This window comes from Saccopteryx bilineata, chromosome 2 (assembly GCF_036850765.1).
Source record: "Saccopteryx bilineata isolate mSacBil1 chromosome 2, mSacBil1_pri_phased_curated, whole genome shotgun sequence".
NCBI classification, from domain to species: domain Eukaryota; kingdom Metazoa; phylum Chordata; class Mammalia; order Chiroptera; family Emballonuridae; genus Saccopteryx; species Saccopteryx bilineata.
This window is the reverse complement of record NC_089491.1, coordinates 242,719,553-242,742,620: the sequence shown is the minus strand read 5'-3', so window position 1 is coordinate 242,742,620 and position 23,068 is coordinate 242,719,553. Positions and strand designations below refer to the sequence as shown.

Genomic DNA, 23,068 nt, shown 5'->3' with positions numbered 1-23,068 from the left:
ATTAGAAACTGACAACTTACACACATTGTCATATGTATAATAATAACGAACATTCATCGAGTGCACTTGGCATGTGTAATTTCATTCAATCCTTTCAATTTCATGAAAGGACACTATTAAAGTCTTCATTGATTAATGAGGTGGTTGAGACTTGGAGAAGGGTCGTGAACTACAGAAAGGCCCAAAGCTAAGAACTTAGGCAGGGTAGTACAAGCCGAGTACTTCATCCAAACACCATGTCTCACACCTCCATGCTGAGCTGCCTCGTTAGAATGCAGTTGGGCTGTTCCTGGGTGAGGGCTGTACCTGGTCAGGAACATATACATGTGGTCCCTTTATGTTATTAAACATCTCGATGGTGAACCAGAAATAACATTAGGGAAAGAGAAGAACTTGGTTTTGGTTTTTGTCTGTTTCCCTCCACTGTCAGTGATCTGGGACTTAGGGTCACTAGCAAAGGGAGGAGGCCTACTGGGCCATTGGAACTGCTTTTGCACGGGACAGCACATGTATACATAACCTGCTCTCGAATCCTCTGTTCCAGATGAAAAGGCTTTCTCTTACATTTTTCCTTATAGTCCATTCACTGCCTCATGACTCCCGATTCCTCAGGGAATGTCTCAGATCTGCCAGGTGTCTCTAAGAGCAGGATTTTACATGCATTGCTACAAACTGTTCATGTTATTTACAAATGGTAGGGAGAAATATGGAACCATTTCTTCAGGTGGGGGAATTTAGAAGTACCATTGACTCTGGTGGGGATGGCTGGGACAGGGGTAGGGGAGACCCCTGAGATGACGAAGGGCTGAGGTGTCCCCGGCTACTGTGCAGCTTTGAGCAGGCTCTCCTGATTGCCCAAGCTGGAGAAAGCAGCTCTGCATACCCTCTGTATAGTATTAGCTCTAGTGCAGTCCCAGAGACCAGCACAGAATCCAATCATGAGGTCTCTGGCCACACCCTGAGCCAGGAGTGCAAGCCTGGGGCTAGAAAGTACACAAGGAAAGGTGAATAAAAGACAAGTCTCCGTTTGTTTACTCTGCATTGTAATAATTGGCTGATTATGTTCCATTTTTATTCGGTTTCACTGGCAATCAGATAGAGAGCTGTAATATCCACTGACACCTTGTAATTACCATTAATTTCTTCCCTTTTCTCTGCACAGTCAGGATGAAGTTGGCAGAGAAGCCATGGGAGGCTGAGTCAGACTGAAGTCAGATGCATATGCATGAGACAGGACCAGCCAGGGTTCCTAGGAGATGTTTGGTGGGAGGGGAGGGAAGGGGAGGCTAGAAAGAAGGCTAGAAGATGGAAAGAGAGGGGAAAAAATACCTTGAATTGGAGACAAAGGCAAATGGAGGAAAGTGTTGAAGTCAGCACAACATCCTTGCTAGCTTAATTACCATAATGATATAAAATAGCCCAATCAGCAATCTGGGGCTAATCTTTCATGTATTACAGGTCTCTCCTTCATAGAGCTTCACAGCTTAAATGCATTTTTAATGAAGATATTCGAGAGAAGCAGATAATCTCCCCGTCTTTACAGGAAGGAATCAGAGCACATTAAATGGGCTGTGCCTCTTGCCTGTCGCTGTCCAGAGTTCTTGCTCTGACTCATGGGAGCTGAGCAGAGAAACAGAATGGGTTTCTCTGCTTTCCTACCTCTTCTTCCAGAGGCAGGTGGGGAAGGCATGGGTAGGAATAACATCTAGGGAGACCTGTGGATGGTCCCACTGGGCTTCGCCTCTGTCTATTATGGTGCCTAAGGGATGTCTGGATCTCCTCACTAGCAATGAAAGAGAAAGGACTCTAGGGACATCACCAGCCCCATGCTGTCTCAGCTGGCGGGAGAAGCTCAGTCCATCTTGTCTATGTGATGTTAACAATCCTTGTACCACCCGAGATCATTTGAACATAAGGCTTGGACTAAAAATTTCATCTGAACTACTTACCTGTGACACTGACGCATCAGCATCTCAGCCTGAGCAAAAAAGCAGTCTAGCCTGACCTGTGGTGGCGCAGTGGATAAAGCGTCGACCTGGAAATGCTGAGGTCGTCGGTTCGAAACCCTGGGCTTGCCTGGTCAAGGCACATATGGGAGTTGATGCTTCCAGCTCCTTCCCCCTTCTCTCTCTGTCTCTCTTCCTCTCTGTGTCTCTCTCTCCTCTCTAAAAATGAATAAATAAAATTAAAAAAATAGTTAAAAAAAAAAAAAGGCAGTCTAAGTTCTGACCCTGCTTCCTGCCTCAGCATCTGGGAGGACCCAGATCCAGGGACTTATCATTGTTTATGATAAGTTTAAGTGATACTCAATTAGATTGATTTGACAAGTGTAGGCTTTTTGTTCAGTGTTTTTACTGCTGTTTGATCCAAAAGCCTAAAATGGCTGGACTAAGCTTGTCATATACTAAGAATGTATAATAGGGCCCCTTCACAAGGACAAGGTGGGGGGAAGTGATGAGGGGAAGAAAGTGTCAACTACACATTGTGACTGTCCTGAAAAGGCAAGAACAGGCTAAACATCATCTCTTACGTTCTATTTTTGCAAAAGCTCTAATTGTGCTATTGCTAGCATTTTCTCCTGTCACCCAACTGCCTGAAATATAACTTTACCTGTTTAGATGTAGATAGTGAATTCAGCACAGTTTCCGGAAACCTTGCCCCCATCTCCCATTAAACTCCCTGATTTCAAATGGTACAAACTCTTTCACCGAATTAATGTAGGGTGTGGCACTGTAATATATTTTCTAAAGCAGAGTGCATCTATTTATCCATCTGTCAATCTTTTATGTTTCTGCTTTTTTGAAATGGGAGATTGAATGTCTATATAGGCATCTGTAAGACTTTTGGGTGACCTAATTAGATTCACCCTCAAATAACTATGTGGAATAAAACATATTTTGCTTATTTTTTACTTTTGTGGTTTCAGCATGATAACAAGGTAGGTAGTAAGAACTTACAGTAATAGGGTTGCTAGGACTTGCATGTGAAAGTAGGACCCTGTCAAGAGATGATTATTGGTTCCAATTCAACACCAACAGGAATCCCCAATTTGAGGTGCAGTGAAGAAGGAAGCTTTATTCAATGCAAAACAGCTCAATTGTGATACAGCATAGCTGTAGAAGAGCTCTGGGGGCAGGCCCCTCTCTGGCTAGATACCTCTGCTCTGCTCTGCTCCTCATGGTCTGGTATGCTTTGTTCCCTTCCATGCTGGTCTTCTTCATGCAGTGCTGGTCTGTTCTGCTCAGCTCTAGCAGACATCTTCAGTTTCAGCTTGACCAGGGAGATGCAGTCTTCAGACTTCAGTAGAAAGTGAGAGTATGCTCTTTTATCCAGAGGGGAGCTGGCTTATATGGACAGGAGTCCCTGGTCTCTGACTGGTTTGTTCTTATATAAATGAGGTCTTCAAAACCTCACAGTTTGATTGGCCCAAAAAACACTCTTCTGGTTGGTCAAAACAGCTTCTCTGATTGGCTGAAGCTGTACAGCTATGATTGGATGGAAAAAGCCTCAGGTCTGTTGGCTGAAATAGAATTACTGGAACTTTTTTATAAGAGCCAGCTGAACAGGCAGAAACATATGTAGCTAGGTGGTACAGTGTTGGCTTCTTTCTAAGGTACAGATTGTGTGATAGGACCCTGTGCAAAAATGGCTACTAGGCTCTATTTTTTTTTCAATTTGAGCCCAGTTAAACACCAGAAGCCCTTCTTAGTGTCTTTATTTTCTCAAGGTTCAAGCCTTCACTATCTAGAATTACTGCCTGTTTTTGGTTCCTGAGAAAGCAAGATGGTGGGAAGGAAATTCATACCTTACATTTCATTATATTTCTTTCTTTGCATGAGTCATACATTCATTCAAATTTTACTGTGAACAGGCTATGTGTAACACCCTCTAACATTTTTTTTGGGGGGGATAGAATAAGAACAGGAATACAAGCATTCAGAACAGCCTCCAGACTCTGAAGATGATGTGTTACCATGTGTCATTAAAGGGACTGTGGTCCTATTACTCCTCCATTATGAACAGCATAGCAATGCCCCAGTTACAGGCAGGCTTTTTTATGTAAGTTGTTTGGTGGTTATTTGGAAACAAAAATATGCTTAAAATAACTTAGTGATGATGTCCATTACTATATTTCTTGAAGAAAGTATAGATAATTAAAAGTAAAATTCAAGTGCTTACAGCTCTTTTTGAATTTGTCTAGTAGGTCTTCCAGTGTTTGCCAGAAGGGCCCCCCCAAAAAAGTAAAATTCTCTCAAACTAAACACTGCTATTATAAGTACAAACATATATATATTTTGTCTTCACAAAAATAATAAAATATACTACTATTTATAGCTTGCTGTTTTTTTACTTTATAAAACATGTATACTTTTGTGTCATTGAAATATTCTTTTACCACATAATTAATAATGGGTGCCCAGAAGTGTACCATATGGCTATGCTATATTTCATTTAATGCCTGAGTAATCATTTTACTATTATAAACAAATAGTAGCTTTATGACATCAAATCCCATTTCCCATGTTCAAGAACCCTGTTTAACACATAAATAGCTGAAATGTACAATTGTAATAAAAAATTTAGAATTGTCATTTTTGCAATCCATATTCAAAAGGCTTTCCTATTGATTAAATTATTCTACAATATGATTGTATACCCATACTTCCTCATCGTTTTGGGAATATGATGCAGAAGTAGTGACCAAGTCCTTCCTCTCTCATAGCTTAAAGTTCTCTATCAGTTATGAACTTAATTTTGTCCAGATATAATTTTTTCATTACTCCCTTTTTGCAAAGAGATGAATGTTTTTTCAAGGTGAACCCAAAATTTAACATACAGATCTCTTGTCATATAATGAAACTTCAAGTAAAATGTCTTTACCGTTTTTATCACTCTAGAATACAAACACATCTCTCTCTCCTTCATCTCCCCTTCTTTCTCTCACTACATGTTTATAATTGCTTTTTAAATACCAGTTTGCTGAGTTAAGATCAGGAATCTGTACATATATTTTTTTCATCCTTGTTTCCTTCATGTGTCATTGTGTCTGCCACAGTATGGAGACCTAATAAATATTTGTTGACTGAATGAATGAATGAACAAGTGTTGGTTTGCCAATTTGTCGTAGCAATTTGTTATATACATCCTGTGACAATATGAGTGATATTAGTGTCCTTCCCTAAAGCTATTATTTCTCTTTAAAAAAAATTTTTTCTCCCGTTTTCCTTGCTCTATTACTTAATTCCCATAAGAACAGTTTTGCTCTTCTAAAAAAGTACTTCAAACCCTTTTTGTTTACTTTTATTTTACGTTATTGTTTCACTTTACTTCAATATGCAGTGGAGTAAAAAATCCAAAGGAACACAATGAAAATAGTGAAAAGACTCTCTCCTACGTCTATTTTTCAGCAACCCAGTTCCTTGCAGACAGTCTGTGTTACCACTTTTTAGATTGGTGTATATTTCCAGAGATAGTTTAGTCATAGAAAAAAATATAAGGTCTACCGGAAAGTTCTGTCCGTTTTTGGAATAAAACAAAATACAAATTTTTCTTACCGTCAATAAACTTTATTAAATAATATAATTGCCATTATTATTAATGATTTCTTGCCAGCGTGAGAGCAATTTGTATATCCCATTTTCAAAAAAATGTTTTATCTTTTGATGCAAAAAATTGAACCAGTGCTTGTTTGATATCTTCTTCATTTTTGAATTTTTTGCCCTTCAAAAAATTTTGTAAGGACAAAAACAAGTGATAGTCGGAGGGTGCTAAGTCCGGGGAATATGGTGGATGCGACAGACATGCTTCTGTAGCATTTCTTCCTTGTTGAAATTCATAAAAATTACAGTGGCGTAAATGAACTTTATCAGTAGCCATGGGTACATTATCGTTTCACACATAAGACTAACATGAATCAACTTTGTTTTAGTTAATTTGCTACGTCAGTATGTATACATTAAGTGATAAAAATAGGGAGGCACACATGCGCCAAATAAACATGTGCTTACATGTCGAAACTTGTGATAGAAACAGACAGAACTTTCCGGTAGACCTTGTGTATCTTTCTCTTTATTTGTGCAAATGACAACATTGTATTACACTATTTTTTTCTTATCAGTTCTTTAATTTACATAGTGTTCTATTGGTCTAACTTCCAGGTTGCTAATTTCATGTACAAACACATATTAAATCCACATATTGTATTAATGATTTCAAATATTGTATCTTTCAGTTCTAGAATTTCTGTTGATTCTTTTCTAATATTTTTATAACTTGTTAAATTTCTCAATCTTTCTATTCATTTCATTCATTTTTTTCTATTTTCTTTACTATACTAGTCATAGTTATTTCAAGTCTTTGTTGGCAACTTCAGTGTAAGTATCATCTGTAGGTCTGTGTCTGTGTCTTTTAATTTCTCTATTAATTACCAGCCTTATTTTCTTGTCTCTAGTTATTTTGTGATGGATTTCAGACATGGTGTATAAAGGAACCATAGAGGCTGCAGATGTTGTTTTCTTCCAGAGAAGTTTCTTATTCCCTCTGAACAAACTATCTTGCATTAAGAAAAATACTGGATGTGTGAAAAGGCAAAAAACAACAGCCAAAAAAGACTTATAATCAAGAAATAAACCTGCATAATGATCCTATATTTATAATTATTATGTGTATTAGTTGGAATTATCTAGAAAAACAGAATATATACTATATTATATATGTATGTATAGAGATATATATGTATATAGAGAGATGTATATATACACATATACATAGGTATATACATATATAGATATATATACATATGGAGAGAGAGAGAGAGAGAGAGAGAGAGATTTTTTTAAAGAAATTGACACACAATTACAGAGGATGGCTAGACCAAAATCTGCAAAGTGAGCCGGTGAGAAGACACCCAAGGAAGAGCCAATGTTGAGTTCAAGGTAAAGGTGTTCTGCTGAAGAATTGCCTTTGACCTGAGGGAGAAAATTCTTTTGTTCTATTCAGACCTTCAGTTACCGGAAGAGACCCACTCATGTGATGGAGATCAACCTGCTTTACTCAATGTCCACTGATTTCAACATTAATCTTTTCAAAAAAAAAATACCCTTAAAGAAACCTCCAGAATGTTTGACCAAATATATGGACACTATAGTCTAACCAAGTTGACCCATAAAATTAACCATTACAACATGTTTATGAAATAGAGAGGTTAAAAAAAAAAGTAGATAAAACGATGGACAATTTCAGTAGAAAAATTAAAATGTATAAAATGAATCGAGAACCTGGAGGGTGCCCTGTTCTTCTTTCACACCATGAACCTGCACGTTATTTCCCTTGGCCTTACAGAAGCTTTTAACAGAGCTCCCCAGCTTCCTGCACAACACAGCAGATATTGCAGAATGAGAACTGGCCATGCATTTGAGGTGCCTGAAGGTTTCAGACTGTCATTCCAGCCTTCCTATACTGGTAAAAAACCTTGTTGCTTCTTTTTAACCTCATAGAGTTCTTCAGCCTGAACCCAGCTCAGTTTCCTGCTCAAGCTGCAAGTAGGGCGTGGTGAGAAACGAGAAGTTGATGACCCTCTGAGTGGATTCTTTCCTCTCTGGAATTGAGATGATATTGTCTTTATGCCTGCAGCTCTCTAGTAACCTTTAAAAATATAGTTTAATAGCTTTTAAAATTGTGTTAGGAGGAACATTAGTCTTATGACTATTTATCATACCCAGAAAATAAGTTTTATGTATATTTTTATTCATCTAATCAGTAATTCTTGACTGCTCATAAAAAGCATGTATATTAAACTAATAAAAAAAATGCTAAGTCCAGGTCACTTACAAATCTACCCAGATTAGAATCCCCAGGTTACCTGACCAATAATTTGCAGTTTCTAATTTCTTTTTTCTATATACATCAATTCCAGGTTTAAATCTATGTCTCATCTTACCTGTTCCCCTCTTCCTGTATCCACATTCTGTGGTCTATTTTAGCAAGAAAGGAATGCTCCAATATTTAATTATTGTTAGATTTCACCCATGCTTTACATTCTCCACATTTTCTTTTTCTTTTTTTTTTTCAGTGAGAGGAGGGAGGCAGAGACAGACTCCTGCATGCACCACAATGGGGATTCACTCAGCAACCCCCCTAAGGGGTGATGCTCTGCCCATCTGGGGCATTGCTCCATTGCTCAGCAACTGAGCTCTTCTTAGCACCTGTGGTGGAGGCCATGAAGCCATCCTCAGCACCTGAGGTCAACTTGCTTCAGTCAAGCCATGGCTACAGGAGGGGAAGGGAGAGAAGAGAGAAGGGGATGGGTGGAGAAGCAGATGGGCACTTCTCCTGTGTGCCCTGACTGGGAACTGAACCTGGAATATCCACACACCAGGCCGATGCTCTACCATTGAGCCAACTGGCCAGGGCCTCTCCACAGTTTTGATGCACGAATCTGTTTTCCTATTTCCAACTTTGCTTGGCTTCTTGGTCCTTTTCTTTTCCTTGTCCATTTATCTAACAAGCATTTATTGAATACTTTTTACAAATGTCCTTGACAACAGGTTTAAGGGAATAAAATACTGAGACATGCAACTCTGTCTAGCTAAGTAGATGGCTGTTTAAGAAGTGATCACAAAATAGAGTGTTAACTATTAGTTGGATATATTAGATAGAACAGGATGTGCTGGAGAGGACAATAAATCTAACTATGAGTGAGAATGGGGACATAAAAGAAAGTTTGGCAGAGAATAAAATTCTTTAGATTTATTTTAGAGCTCTCTTTTCTAGACCTACCATTTCTACTGTTGTTTCATCTATTAATGGTTGAATCCTCTTCTCCTAGTTCTCAGCGAGGCCAAATACTGTTAGTGGGATTCCTACCATCACAAAATATCTATTCTCAGGTTTATACTTTCTCAATGAAAACTGCCCTTTTTCTACCTCCTTTTCTATCTCATGTGACCTTAAAATGAGTTCCAAACTTGTGCTGCTATATTCTGGTCACTATTTTATCATATCTTGGTAATACATAAATTATTTTTATTTACTTCTTTACACTAAACTTTAAAGGTTTTTTGTATATTACAAATATCCCTTGTATTGATTAATATAGACTTCTGTCATCATAAGTATTTTCTCCTGATAATCATGAGGCACCTCTTTCATTATACTTTTTTTTGTAGATTATAGTTATTATCTTCTAAAATATATAAATAGTTTTATCTCACTTTGTCCATCTTTCCCCTGAAATTTAAATTCAAAGCCTTCTTGGTAAAGCTGTTATTTCCTTGCAAATTTATTATTCTGTTTCTAGGAATTATGAGATATTTTCTGCCCTTGTCATGGGATGACCTCTGTGATAACATAGGCATCTTTTCAGAAAAACAAGCCTTATATTATTTTAGTATCATCTACCTAGCCAGTTGTCTGCTTCACAGATCCCATTTTGTTTTCCAAGGGCAAAAAAGAAAAGATGAAAATGCCACCTGTGGCCCTAGATCCTTCAGTTTCCTACCTAGGACTACAGGGTCAAGTGAGATGCAAAGCAAAAGTTTTTGGAACTCTACCTAATTAAAATTATATATACTGGCTACCACTGGCTTGGTGTATTTGTTTAAATAAATATTCTCTTTTCATTGTGAGCCTTCCTCAAAAGCAAAGCAATATCCCAGCCCTGTCCCCCACCCCAGTCATTTGAGACTCCCATTGCATGCTGACATGATATTTTTTCTTTAAGATTGAATATGAAAACCTCAACCATCACATCAAGCCACAGATCAATCATAGCCACCACAGAGAGAAAATTACCATTTGGCAACATCCATCATCTTTACAAGTGCTACCCACATCTAATACCACCTGAGCCCGCATCCGTTGTTGCTGCTCACCCTTCAGTGAGTCTGAAAGTCAACTAAAGGATCTTATTCCATTTATCGGGAGAGGAGAGGAACACAGAAATGTTTTATGAGGGGAAACTGTTACTTTCCAATCTTGGAGTCTCTTGATACCTGTTTCTGACTTCCCTATGGTGTTTATGGGATCCCTTTGCTTGTTTGCTGACTCCCTATACTTCTCTTTCCATTGCTCCACTGATTCTGAAAACAAAGATATACCAATAGATAGAGGAGTTTCTCTCTGAAGCCTAGGATGATTAAAAATGCAGGCTGCATATATGTGTTATTTCTGGGTCATAGAAATATTATAATAAAATCCTACAACAGACTAACAACTCATTCAAGGCTCTTGAACTTGCTTGGTGATTCCCAGTTTTCTTCATTGCCTTTGAGTAGTAGCCTTGCTCCCTAAACACTTAGGTATCAGGTATCTCTTTCTGCTATGAACAAGAAGTCTGATCTGCAGTTGGGGGTAAATGCACATATTTTTTTGTTTGTTTGTTTGAAAGTTCACCTATGAGAACTGAATGAGAAATAGAACACATGATTACTGAACAGATGCAAAGGTAGAAGCACATGCACAAGTAAGAAATGCATTCGTGGTATGCTAGAACGGTCAGCGAACTATGGTCCATGGTACCAATCCAGCCTACTTTCTGTTGTTGTATCACCCCCTGAGTAAAGAATGTTTTTTACATTTTTCAATGATTGAAAAAGCAAGAAAGGGATAATATTTTATAATGCATTAAAATCATATAAAATTTCAGTGCCTGCAAGTAAAGTTTTATTAGTATATAGTCATTCATTTGTGTATTGTCTATGGATGCTAACAAATGACAGAACTGAGTATTCGCAACAAAGACCACGTGGCCCATAAAGCCTGAAGAATTACTGCACAGCTTTTTACATACACTGTTTGCCAAGCCCTGTACTAGATCAGTACTGACCTTAGACAAACTATTAGATCATGTTATATCACAATGCCATCCAAATTGAAATAAATACTACCCCACCTGATTTCTGATGATGCTTAGAACCCTCTGGGTGCTTAGTGCCATTTCTCTCTTATTTGTGCAACTATGCCAAACCCATCCATTCTCCTTCAGATCTCACCTGCCCTTACTACCTTCACACTTAGACCCGCTGACCTCATTTTCTACTCTTCAGAGAAGAAAATTAGGCCAACAGGTGTGAACAAACTGGAGCTGCCACTTTCTCTCATTCTTTGACTTGTTTTTAGTAGCCATCTTAACACTCTTCGGTAGTTCTCAGGTTAGCATCTAAGACATATCCCTCTACATTCATTTATTTTTTTTCTTCTCCAGAATTTTTTTTTATAATTATTTTTTATTTATTCATTTTAGAGGAGAGAGAGAGATAGAGATAGAGAGAGAGAGAAAGGGGGGGAGGAGCAGGAAGCTTCAACTCCCATATGTGCCTTGACCGGGCAAGCCCAGGGTTTTGAACTGGCGACCTCAGCATTCCAGGTCAACACTTTACCCACTGCGCCACCACAGGTCAGGCCATCAGAATTTTATTCCATCAGAAATCCTTTCCCCCCTCTATATAGCCACCCTCAACTGTTATCTATGTCATGACATATTAATATATATTTTAGAAAATAATTCAAAGAATAAGAACTTTAAAAACTCTCTCAACCCCATGACCTCTTTTAACTATCATTCTTTCCTTTCCCCTCACAATGAACCTACCTGAAAGGTACTCTTTTTATTCTCTTTTTTTAACTATCCCTTTTACTTCTCAACCCACAGAAATCTTAGGGAGGCATAGAAAGCATGAGATATATGGGGCAAAAGAGTCCCAGGTGGGAATGAGGAGGCAGGTACAAAAGTACTTTAAATTCCATTGCTAAGGACTTTGAACTTGATCCTAAGATTGAAGACCGTTGTTAAAACATTTCAATCTTTATCTCTTATCTGCTATTTTTCTAATGCATTATATATTTGTGTCCTCTTGCCTCCTCCTATAACTCATAAGAAGTCCCTGACATATGACTCAGAAGGGAGGATTCCACAAATACTCATGAACCAATAGGTCAAGATGATGAGCCTTGTATTCTTCTAGAAAGACTTGAAGATCCTGGTCTGTCATCAAAAGGAAAGACATAATCTGATCATTATTTTATAAAAGTGACTCACCAAAGAATGAGGAGTTAATTTAATTTGATGAACCTAGAAGCAAAGAGATGAGGTTGAAAAGTATTAATATAGTTCAGGTGGGCAATAATGATAGCTTGGGCCAAAGGTTTCAACTTATAGCAGAGAGTTTTATGAGGCTCACTAAAACCAGGTAAGAAATGATACTGAGTACTTTGGGGAAATCTGCTGTTTAAGTTCACAATAAAGGCTTCACAATGATCCAGTGTAACCTTTCTACTTCTAAAGCTGCCACATTCCATTTCACTCAGAGCATTTATGAGCAACTGTGCTGGTAGAAGACATGCCATTAGGACCCATCTCATCATACCAGTGAGAATACTTGCTTCTTGTAGAGCTGCTGCCACTAGGATGCTCTATACCATTGAAGTCTGAAGTCCAAAATTTTAATTTTCCCATAATGTTCCATAGCAAATTCCCATTCCAGTGAACTCCATTAGGGCAGGCAATGAATCTAACTTATCGCTCTCCAGTGCCTAGTACATGCCACTCCAGTGACTAATATCACTTTGTGCACTGTAAACGTTCAAAAAGAATTTGAATGAAAGAAAGCGTGAAGAAACCTGTGAATGTGGAAATGACAGCTCTCATGCAGTCAACCTTTATTCATTATCTATTAAATGCATACTTTGTACTCAGAACTATTCTAGATGCTGAGGTTTGAGTGTTATGACAAACTGGCCTAAGTTTAAGGACTAGTATTTGGAGACAATCTACCAAAGAGATAACATCAGGCATAGTGAATATGGTCTTTGAAAGGTGATATTGATGCAAACATAATGAATTCCTTCAGAGAAGGGAGAGAAATGCTGGCTGCTGGAATGGGCTCTGTTTACGCTGAGGCTGAGGGCAAATAATTATTAGAAAAGAGAATGTAGGGAGGAGGAAGCAGCAGAGGTGAGAGAGCAGGTGGTGTGAACTTAGCAAACAGAAATGGCTCATTGTTGCTGGAAGGCAGAATTTAAAGGGTCAATGGCGAGAGATGAATGTGGAGACAAAACAGATGATGAAGAATTTCTGTACCAAGGAGTCTGGACTTGACATTGAGGACTGAAAGTGGTGAGCCTTTAAAGACGTTTCCTCCAATTAAGATAGGATTCAGATAAGGGTGAGATTTAAAATAATAGTTCAGAAGAGAACAGAGAGCTCCTACTGTGGTCTGTGGTGCTGTGGGCTTCTGATGATAGTGGTTGGATTTTTAGTGTATATTACAAATGAAATGACTATGAGAGGTGGTTAGTATCTATCCTTGTTTTGTAGAATTAAAGATGCTTTTGTAGGGTCACCTGTTAAATCAATTAAGTCTCTCAATATTCTTTCTATGGGGAAATATGTCTAGGGTACTAATTGCCACCTTGAAAATGAATTCCAGAAATAATACTTAATTGTAATTCAAACGTTATTTCTAAGAATGTAAAAGATTTAAATTTTTTTAAACATATATAGATGAACATGATCTTTGACCTATATAAAGTCAGAACCAAGGAAAGATAGCTAAAGAGAAACCTGTACCAAATTCATAGAAATTAAGTTCAAAATCAATCAAATTATAGAAAAGGGAACCCATTTGACTCAAAAAGGGACTCTTTTATTGATATTTGTAAAAGGTTATATTAAATTAACTTGATTAATATTAAGTTAATTATTAATACTAAGCTGTCAGAACTTTAGTATTTTTAGGGAGGTCTCATTTGCCAAATCCCAGAGGGGCAAGGTTCCGTGAAGATCCACTGTAACCTGCTTTCCACATATATTTCTGGTGTACATACTTTATGTAGATCACTATATTAAGTGCTAGGGAAACACAGAAAAGTGCTAGTGAAAATTGACTACTGCCTGCAAGGAAAGTTTAAGTCAGTGAGGGAGATACAGAGAGGAAGATAACTAATACCACAATCTTTGTAATAACAGTAGGAAATAAATTAGTGATGAGATAGTCAAGATCATTGTGGTTCTGAGGAGTGAGCAATTAAATTTAGCTGGAAGTGGAATATTAGCTGAGTTCTAAATCTTGGATTCACTTTTAATAAGCAGAAAAAAGGGAGAAGACCATCTGGTTTGCTACTTATCGTGCTATTGAAACTATACAGTAGAACATTTCCAATAACCTCCTAATTGCTATCTCTAATAGTCTTTCTTGAGCTTTCAGTTTATATCCTCTTTGCAGAATTTGACTTTAAAACTTCCTCCTGTCTTCCTTGTTTTCGGTAGTGTGCATATTTTGAGGGTCAACAAAATGCTATTTCTTTGGTTGGATTTTTTTCCCGCTGTAATGTGGATCAGGAACATTATCTGCAATATATGTATCACTCCTATTCCTACCATTTCTCACCTCCTGTTGTTCAGGGTTACTTTTCGGAAACAGCTAGTAGAATTAAGGAAACTGATCTGCAATTTGCAATGACTGGTATAAGGATTGTTCTGCCCCACTGCTGGAGGATGGGATAGATCTGTGGTCTTTCATCTTGGCTGCTGAGGGAAAATACTGAAATCTGAATATGCTTCTTCCCAATCCCCTTCACTTCTTAAGATTCTGAATACCTCAGATTGGGTTAAAGGGCCCACTGGTTGAAGCTGATGCACAGATAGCAATGATAAATCTTAAATTTGAGGGGTTCATTCTAGTTCAGGTATTTATAGAATAGATGGCAAAAAAAATTACTGCATGTATAATATGAATATAAGCAACTCACTGTTCTGCGCTTATGTTCTTTCAGTCCTATGAACAGGTTGATGCTTTTACCCATCTGCCTATTGATGGAGTGTAATACTCTTAAAAACCCATGGGTATTGTTGTTATGCTTGTAAAATTGTACTGCAGTCTCCACATCTGAACCCTTAGCGGGCACTGACCTTTCCAGTCTCTGAGTGATTAAAGCTCTTATTAATTTCCTGTAGGGATGCTGGCACCCCAAGGCAGTTGAATGGCAGGAGTTCATTAACATGTGGGGCTCTAATTAGACAGCAAAGGATCTGTTTCTGTCCTCATTCTGGTTTCTAACAAAGCTGTAAATAGAGACGTAGAAGAAAAAGACACAAAACCGTAAGTGAAAGAAAGAGGTGTTGACATGTTCAGGTCTGATCTTTAAACCTAAACTACCACCGTATCTTCCTCCCACCCACTCTCCTGGGGCCTAATCAGACTCTTCTAGAAAACCGCATATGGACGAGATGACACCTCATGGGGGAGAAGACGAGGGGGTTTAGATTACTCCTGCAAATCGTTATTGACTGGGTTATATTATCAAGTCCTTCTTGAACCTGTGATTCTATAAATAGTAAGTCAAAGAAAAGGTGAAAAGAACTCAAGTTTCTTAGCATTAAAAAGAGAAGAAAAATTTAATAGCTATCTTTATGTCTAGGCACGATTTCGATAGCAAGAATAATGACCACATTCTCCTTTCCCAAAACAAGAGAGGAAATGGGTTTAGATGGCACCTGGGACTAGTCTGATTAACGAAGTATATTTTGGGGGTCTTTATAAAACTCTAAACCTGTGCAAAGACTTGGTAGGTAGTCAGTTCACAGGTCTGGTGAGTACCTAAGACTGTCATTTACACCCCCCTCACCCTGACCGTGAAGCAGTCAGCCATGTTTCCAGGAAGTACTTGGAAGACTGTTAAATCCTCGGATGAATGTTCAGGTCTGCTGCATTAGTTCCCACCCCCTGAAGATCCTTATAAAAAGGAAGAAAATTCATTCAATTGATCTGGCCTGACTTGAGATGGAAAATTAACTCTATAAGCATCAGCAGATACAATGGATGACAGGTGACCCTCTCCCACCCTCCACCACCAGGTGCCGTGCAGTTTGAGGTATTGAGAGCAGACCATCTGAAGCTACAGACACCAAATTCCACATGCAACATGCCCTTTGGTGTTTTCTTCCGATCTGTGTCTAGACATGCTGATGTCTGGACCTCTCCTGAATAGAGCCCATCCTTCCTTTTCCACACCTGTGTCGAGCTAAGCACATTTTACCTGGGAGTGGGAATTGTGAATACCTAACAGAACGGGTACCCAGTGTAACGCAGCTTGAAGTCTGACCCGCCATTATATGTCCTGTTTTCTTGATTTCACTTCACTCAGGTCGGGCAGCCCACACAAGGAAGTGACCTTCAGAAACCCATTTGAGAAAACAGAGAGAGAAGCCTGTGTCCCTGTCCCCACAGGTGAAAAACTAGTGTTTTAAGACCTGGCTTGTTGGCCAGGCCCATTCAAAATCAGTGTGAATTAAATTGGGATGAATAAGCATCATTTGGAGACCGGTCTCAGAGAATTTAACTATAAATCATAAATAGATACTCTGAGGTGGCATTTTTAACTAAATTTTTTATTTTTTAGGATGACATTTTAAATAAATGGACTACCAGTGTATTGTGCTTATTGGATAATCCAGTCTCTTATTAACCCTAGAGAATATTTAAAGACATAATGTTAAAAATGTTAAGATTTACAATGTATTGTTAGCAAGGAGCACAAAAAATAAGCTCCGTAGGCCCACGTGAAGTTCAGTGAAGTGATGTTGGTAAAGCACTCAGTCCAGTGCTGGGCACATCATGAGCAAAGCACAGGTGGTCATTATCACAGGTAGCTACTTGGTCCACAGTCAGTCCTAGATCATGGGGTTGGGGTGGGGAGCACAGGGAACATCAGTCCTCTCACATTTCTGTTCAGTGCTTTCCTCTCTCTTCCTACCTCTTCTGGCCATTTTGCTGCTTGTTATACCATCATCACAGTGGACAGGAGAATTAGTCTTGGTGATTCTTAGAGTCAGTGAATAGTTTAGTAAGGAAAATGGTTAGTATTATTGACAAAAAGTATTTTAGCATTAATTTTATTTATTTACTTACTTATTTAATTTAGGTGAGAGGAAGAGAAATAGAGAGACAGACTCCCACTTGCACCCTGACCAGGATCTACCCTGCAACCCTGTCTTAGGCTGGTGTTCTGTCCATCTGGGCCCTAAGCTGACAACCAAGCTATTTTTAGAGCCTGAGGCGGAGGTTCCACAGAGTCATCTTCAGCACTCAGGATCAACAAGTTCAAATCAATTGAGACATATCTGTAGGAGGAGAAGAGAGAGAGAGAGAGAGAAAGAAGGGGGGAGGAGAAGCAGATGGTCACCTCTCCTGTGTATCTTGAGCAGAACTCGAACCTGGAACATCCACATGCTGGGCTGATGCTCTACTGCTGAGCCAACTGGTCAGGGCTGCATTAATTTTTTTGCTGCTTTTGTCTTTCCTTTTAAATACCAAGAGTGAGTGGCACTTCTTGAAGTTTCTGGATGGCTTCTTTTAGTATGGGCTTCCAAAGACTCCCGGTTGGGGGGTAGGGTGGAAGCACGGCACATGGACCAAGCAAAGATTTTCTTTTTGGCTTTTAGAATTACAAGGTGTTGACATCTGGGTTACATTTATAACTGAAAGTTTGTGCCTTCAGCAGCTGAGTGTAGTGGTTTGGCCAGAAGGCCTAGTGATCACTGAGAGACCTTCTCAAAGCAGGCTCAACAGCATATTAATGGGATAATCAATGCTGTGTTAGGAGACTGCCTTTTAGCTCCGTGGTCCTGCACACTTTTCTATTGAAATTCTGTGCAATCCCAGATTGCTTCACGTTTGTTTCAATAATAAGTCAGCAGCAAGTATGTTGCAGGAGAAAATAGATAAGAAGACAGTCATGCCTCCTCACAGCCCTGTTTGCTTCTCCCTAACTATTGAAGTGGATACAGTCCGAAGTTATGATCACAAACTTACCAAAGTTCTTTAGAAAAACGTGATGACTTTCAGGATCCATCCTCCAGCCTTCATTACACGTGCCATGACCCCACCACTTTCTTGGTCATCGCTATTGTATTTTTATTTTTTGCTCATTCTGTTTCCACTGCTGGGAATAACTCTCCTGTTGTTCTACCTGCTGAACTCCTACTGTTATTTCACATCAAGAGAGAGCAGATAGAGCTTGCTTACCCATGTTCTCAGGTACCCTTATAGTGCCTCATCTTGTTGTAGTCATGGAGTTTATCACATTTTCCTGTAATCATCTGTGAAGATGTTGATCTACCCTCACATCCTTCTTTAGGTACAGAACTGTATTTGGTTTATTTCCAGAACCCAACATAAAATTGAGTCCAATTAAGTTGCTGATGTTTGACAATATTTTTCATCCTACAGCTGTATGATATGGCAATGAATATGGTTCAATCTGATATGTTGTCAGCACAAAAATCATTAAAAAATATATTGAATGAGGTCTCCAGTTTGAAACCCTGGGCTTGCCTGGTCAAGGCACATATTGGAGTTGATGCTTCCTGTGCCCCCCGCCCCTTCTCTCTCTCTCCTCTCTAAAGTGAATAAGGTCTTAATTTTTTTTAAAATTTATATTGAATGAATGAATGAATAATCCACGCCTATTCATGTGACATGTAATTTTTAAATGGTAAATGCTTCATCAAGTTTAGAATCTGATTTCACAAATGATTTGGGAAGCATTCCCTTTTTCTAAAAGAGTTTGTGTAAGATTAGTATTGATTCTCCTTGAATTAAGGTAGAATTTACTTGCGAAAATAAACTTGAAGCTTTTACTGTAGGAAGTTAAATTTTTAAAAATTTATGAATATTATCCCTTAATTTACATGGGATTTTCAGATTTTCTGTAGAATATGTTTTTTTAAGGACTATTGATTTCATCTAACATCAAATTTATGAACATAAAGTGAATGATTTCTATATAATCCTGTTAATAACTATGGAATCTCTAATGATATCCCAATTTCATTTCTAATGCTGATAATTTGTTTTTCGCCTTTTTCTCCAGGATTATTCTTTCTAGGGATTTTTGTGAATTTTATTAATCTTTTCAAACCCAACCACATTTTGGATTAATTTTCTGTATTGTCTGTGTCCTATTTCATTAATTTTTGAGCTTACATTTATTATGTCTTATGTCATTATATTTAGGTTTAATTTTTCTCTTGTTCTGCCTGCTTGAGGGGTAAATATACGTACTTCATCTTATCTCCTAATGCACCCATTTCAAAGCTGTAAATTTCCCTGTGAACAGTTTTAGCTACATCTCTCAAATTTTGATATATTTAATTATTATTCAGTTGGAAATATTTTGTAATTTCCCTATGATTATTATTTGACCCATGGGTTATTTATAAATATTTATTTTTTAAATTTAACTTCTGAATCAAGCTTTACAATTTATTCAGGCCTATTTCATGGTTAGAATATGGTCTATCTTCAATAAACATTCTTTATGCATTTGAAAAGAGTATATACATGTATTCTGTCAGTATTGGGTGTAATGTTTCAAAATATAAGTTAGGTCAAGTTGCCTGATAACGTTTAGAGATTCAATTTTCTCCCTCATTTTTTGCCTACTTTTGTCCTAGCAATTATTGAGTAAGTGAAATTAAAATACCCAACTTTAATTGTAAACGTGTCCCTTCAATTATGTCAGTTTTTGCTTCATGGATTTTGGTACTTTGTTACTTACAATTGGTATGTCCTCCATGTAATTTATCTCATTATCTCTTGTAATATGCTTTTTCCTGAAGTCTATTTATCTGAAATTAATACAGCCATGTTTTTCTTATGCTTGGTCTTTTTCCATAGTGTTTCATCTTCATCCTTTTACATTCAACTTCTCTAGATCTTTAAATTTAAAATGTATCTTTTGTAGATAGCTTACAATTGGCTTTTACTTTTTTATTCATCCTCATAATCTCTGCTTTTTTATTAAAATTTTAAATTCATTTACATATTCTGTAATCATTGCTTTGTTTTTATTTAAGTCTACCGTATTGCTGTTTGTTTTTCATTTGTACATCTTTAAAAAAATTTTTCTTTTCTAGCTTTCTTTTATACTTATCCAGTATTTTTAGGGTTTCAAATTATTCCTCTATTAACTTCTTAGCTGTAACTCTTTAGCATTATTATTCTTTTTAGTGGTTTTTCTATATTAACAATACAGAGCCTTAGTTTCTTACATTTCACATCTGCCATCTTCTTGATTCTCACTCCCTACTGTCCAACTCCATTAACCTCTCCCATTTTCTGTGTGATGGTTGTATCTTGTACTTCTACATGACTTTTGAAGTCTACCTTCTACTGTTATTATTTTTCTTTGAACACGCAACGGTTTTTAAAATAAACCATGAGAAGTTAGAAAACTTAGTCATTTGCACTTACTCTTTCTGGGGCTCTTCATTCCTACTAATAGACGCCAGTTTATATCTGGTATAATTTTCCTTTAATTTGAAAAATATCCTTTAATCTTTCTTGTAGTGCAAATCTGCTGAAAACAAATTTATGAAGCTTTCATTTATAGAAAAGCTCTTTACTTCACTCGTGAATGGGAAATTTTCACTAGTCATGGAATTCTGGGATGACTTTTTCCTTTTAGGAATTTAGAGAGGTTGTCCCATTGTCTGCCATACTCTATTGTTCTAATGAGAAGTAAGAGAATTGTTATGGTTCTTACTTGTATTCAATGTGCTTTTTCCTTAGTCCTCAGCAGTTTGACTAGGATGTGCCTGGGTTTGGTTCCTTTTATGTTTATTCTGCTTGAGGCTTGCTAAACTTATTGGATTTATAGATAGGTAGAGTTTTTTTGTTTGTTTGTTTGTTTTTGTGACAGCGACAGACAGAGACAGAGAGAGGGACAGATAGGGACAGACAGACAGGAAGGGAGAGAAATGAAAAGCATCAGTTCATTGTTGCGGCACCGTAGTTGTTCATTGATTGCTTTCTCATATGTGCCCTGCCTGGGGGGCTACAGTAGACAGAGTAACCCCTTGGTCAATCCAGCGACACTGGGCTCAAGCTCGTGAGCCTTGCTCAAACCAGATGAGCCTGCACTCAAGCTGGCAACCTTGGGGTTTTGAACCTGGGTCACCTGCGTCCCAGTCTGACGCTCTATCCACTGCGCCACCGCTTGGTCAGGCTAGATTGGTAAAGTTTTAAAAATAAAATTTGGAAAGTACTCTGTCATTAAACCTTTAAATATTTGTCTGTCCATAATCAGTCTCTTTTTTTATTGGGACACAAATGAATTAGCCCTTTTGGTAGTGTTCCGTGGGTTCCAGAAGCTCTATTAGCTTTGTTAAATCTTCTTTTGTTGTTGTTATAAAAAATTGGCTCACTTCTATTTGTTTATTAGATAAATCTTTTAGTAAAAAAATGTATTTATTTGTTAATGTACTGGCTTTGTTAAATGTCATCTTGAACCTGCTGTTGAATCCATCCAGTAATTTTTTTTTTTAATTGAAAGGAGGGGAGGCAGAGAGACAGACTCCTGCATGAGCTCTGACTGGAATCCACCTGGCAAGCCCACTAAGAGGTGATGCTCTGCCCATCAATGGCCGTTGCTCTCTTGCTTAGCAACTGAGCCATTTTTTTACTGCCTGAGCTAGAGACCATGGAGCTATCCTCAGCTCCCAAGGCCAACTCGCTCAAGCCAATCAAGCCAGGGCTGCAGGAGAAGAAGAGAGAGAAAGAGAAAGTGAGGGGGGGGGGAGTTGAAGAAGCAAATGGTTACTTCTCCTGTGTGCCCTGATTGGAAATCAGACCCGGGATATCCACACACCAGGCCAATGCTGTACCAGTGAGCTAACTAGCCAAGGTCCCAGTGAATTTTTTAGTTCAGTAATAAACTTTTGAGTTCTAGAATTTTCATTTGATAATTTTTAATAGGTTTTACTTCTCTGTTGAGATTCCCTCTCTGTCTACTCATTTATCATAATTTTCATTATTTTGTGAACACGTTTTCTTATTTATTTTTTTGAATATATTTATAATAGGGACTTTAAGTATGTCTGTTATGCCCTACCAATGGGTATCTTGGGTTTTGTTTCTATTGATTGTTTTATTCTAAAGTATAAATCACATTTTTTCTTTCTTTTTATGACTATTGATTTTTGATTGAATATTGGAATTATGAATAAGTTGTAGGCTCCCTAGATTCTGTTACTCTGAAGACTATTGATTTTTGCTTTAGTAGGCAGCTCAATCACTGTCCAATTACATTAATTTAATTTTTCAGGAATCAGTCTCCAAACTCAGTATCCACTTTGAATCTTGTTTGGGCTTTTTTTTTAGGTTCTGCTGAAAGGACCTAGAGTAGGTCTTGCTCTATATGTGGTTCTTACTCCTAAGGCTACCTTTTTAGTGTCTCAGCTGGAGTCCGGTGGGTTAAAAAGCAGAAAAATAAATAAATAAATAAATAAATAAAATTTTAAAGCTCTGGCCAGATAGCTCATTTTTTTTAAAGCAGAGGTAGTCAACCTTGTCTCTACCACCCACTAGTGGGCATTTCAGCTTTCATGGTAGGCAGTCGCGGAGCAACCAAAGTATAAATAAAAAGATAGATTTAACTATAGTAAGTTGTTTTATAAAGATTTATTCTGCCGAACTTAGTGAAAATCCAACATAAAGTACTTGGTAAGTAATTATTATTATATGCTTTAACTTGCTATAACTCTGCTTTATAAATTTTATAAAGTAAAGTTACTTCCCTACTTTATAAATCACCACTACTGTGGAACCGGTGGGCGGTTAGATAATTTTACTACTAACAGAGATACAAAAGTGGGTGGTAGATATAAAAAACGTTGACTACCCCTGCTTTAGAACATCATCCTGAAGCACAGAGGTTGCCAGTTCAATCCCTGGTCAGGACACATACAGGAACAGCTCTATGTTCCTCTCTCTTTCTTTTTCTCTCTCCTCCTCTGTCTCTAAAATCAATCAATATATTTTGATGACTTAATCATTCCAGCAGGGTCCAAACTCTCAAATCTCTTGGTACTGCCTTGCACCCCCACAGCATCTAGGGTACCTATGTTTTGTTTTTCATTTCATAGCACCTGCTATCTGACTGTTTTGCCCACGGAGGGGACTCCCTCAGTCACAGACTTGTAGGGGACTTCCTGAAAATGTCTGAGGCATCCTTTGTGGAGTGTTTCCCCTTTTCCAATGTCCCTCCTTTGGACCTAGCATCTCCAGCT

The 23,068-nt window shown here is 37.9% G+C and overlaps 1 protein-coding gene and 1 non-coding gene across 7 annotated transcripts in view; both read left to right on the top strand.

Annotated features, from left to right (window-relative positions):
* LOC136325398 (opioid-binding protein/cell adhesion molecule) overlaps positions 1-23,068 on the top strand; it is a 1,207,641-nt gene that overhangs the window by 782,841 nt on the left and 401,732 nt on the right. The gene's annotated exons all lie outside the window — the stretch shown is intronic.
* LOC136327405 (U7 small nuclear RNA) lies at positions 4,170-4,233 on the top strand. The gene has a single exon (XR_010729627.1). It is a non-coding gene; the product is annotated as a U7 small nuclear RNA (small nuclear RNA).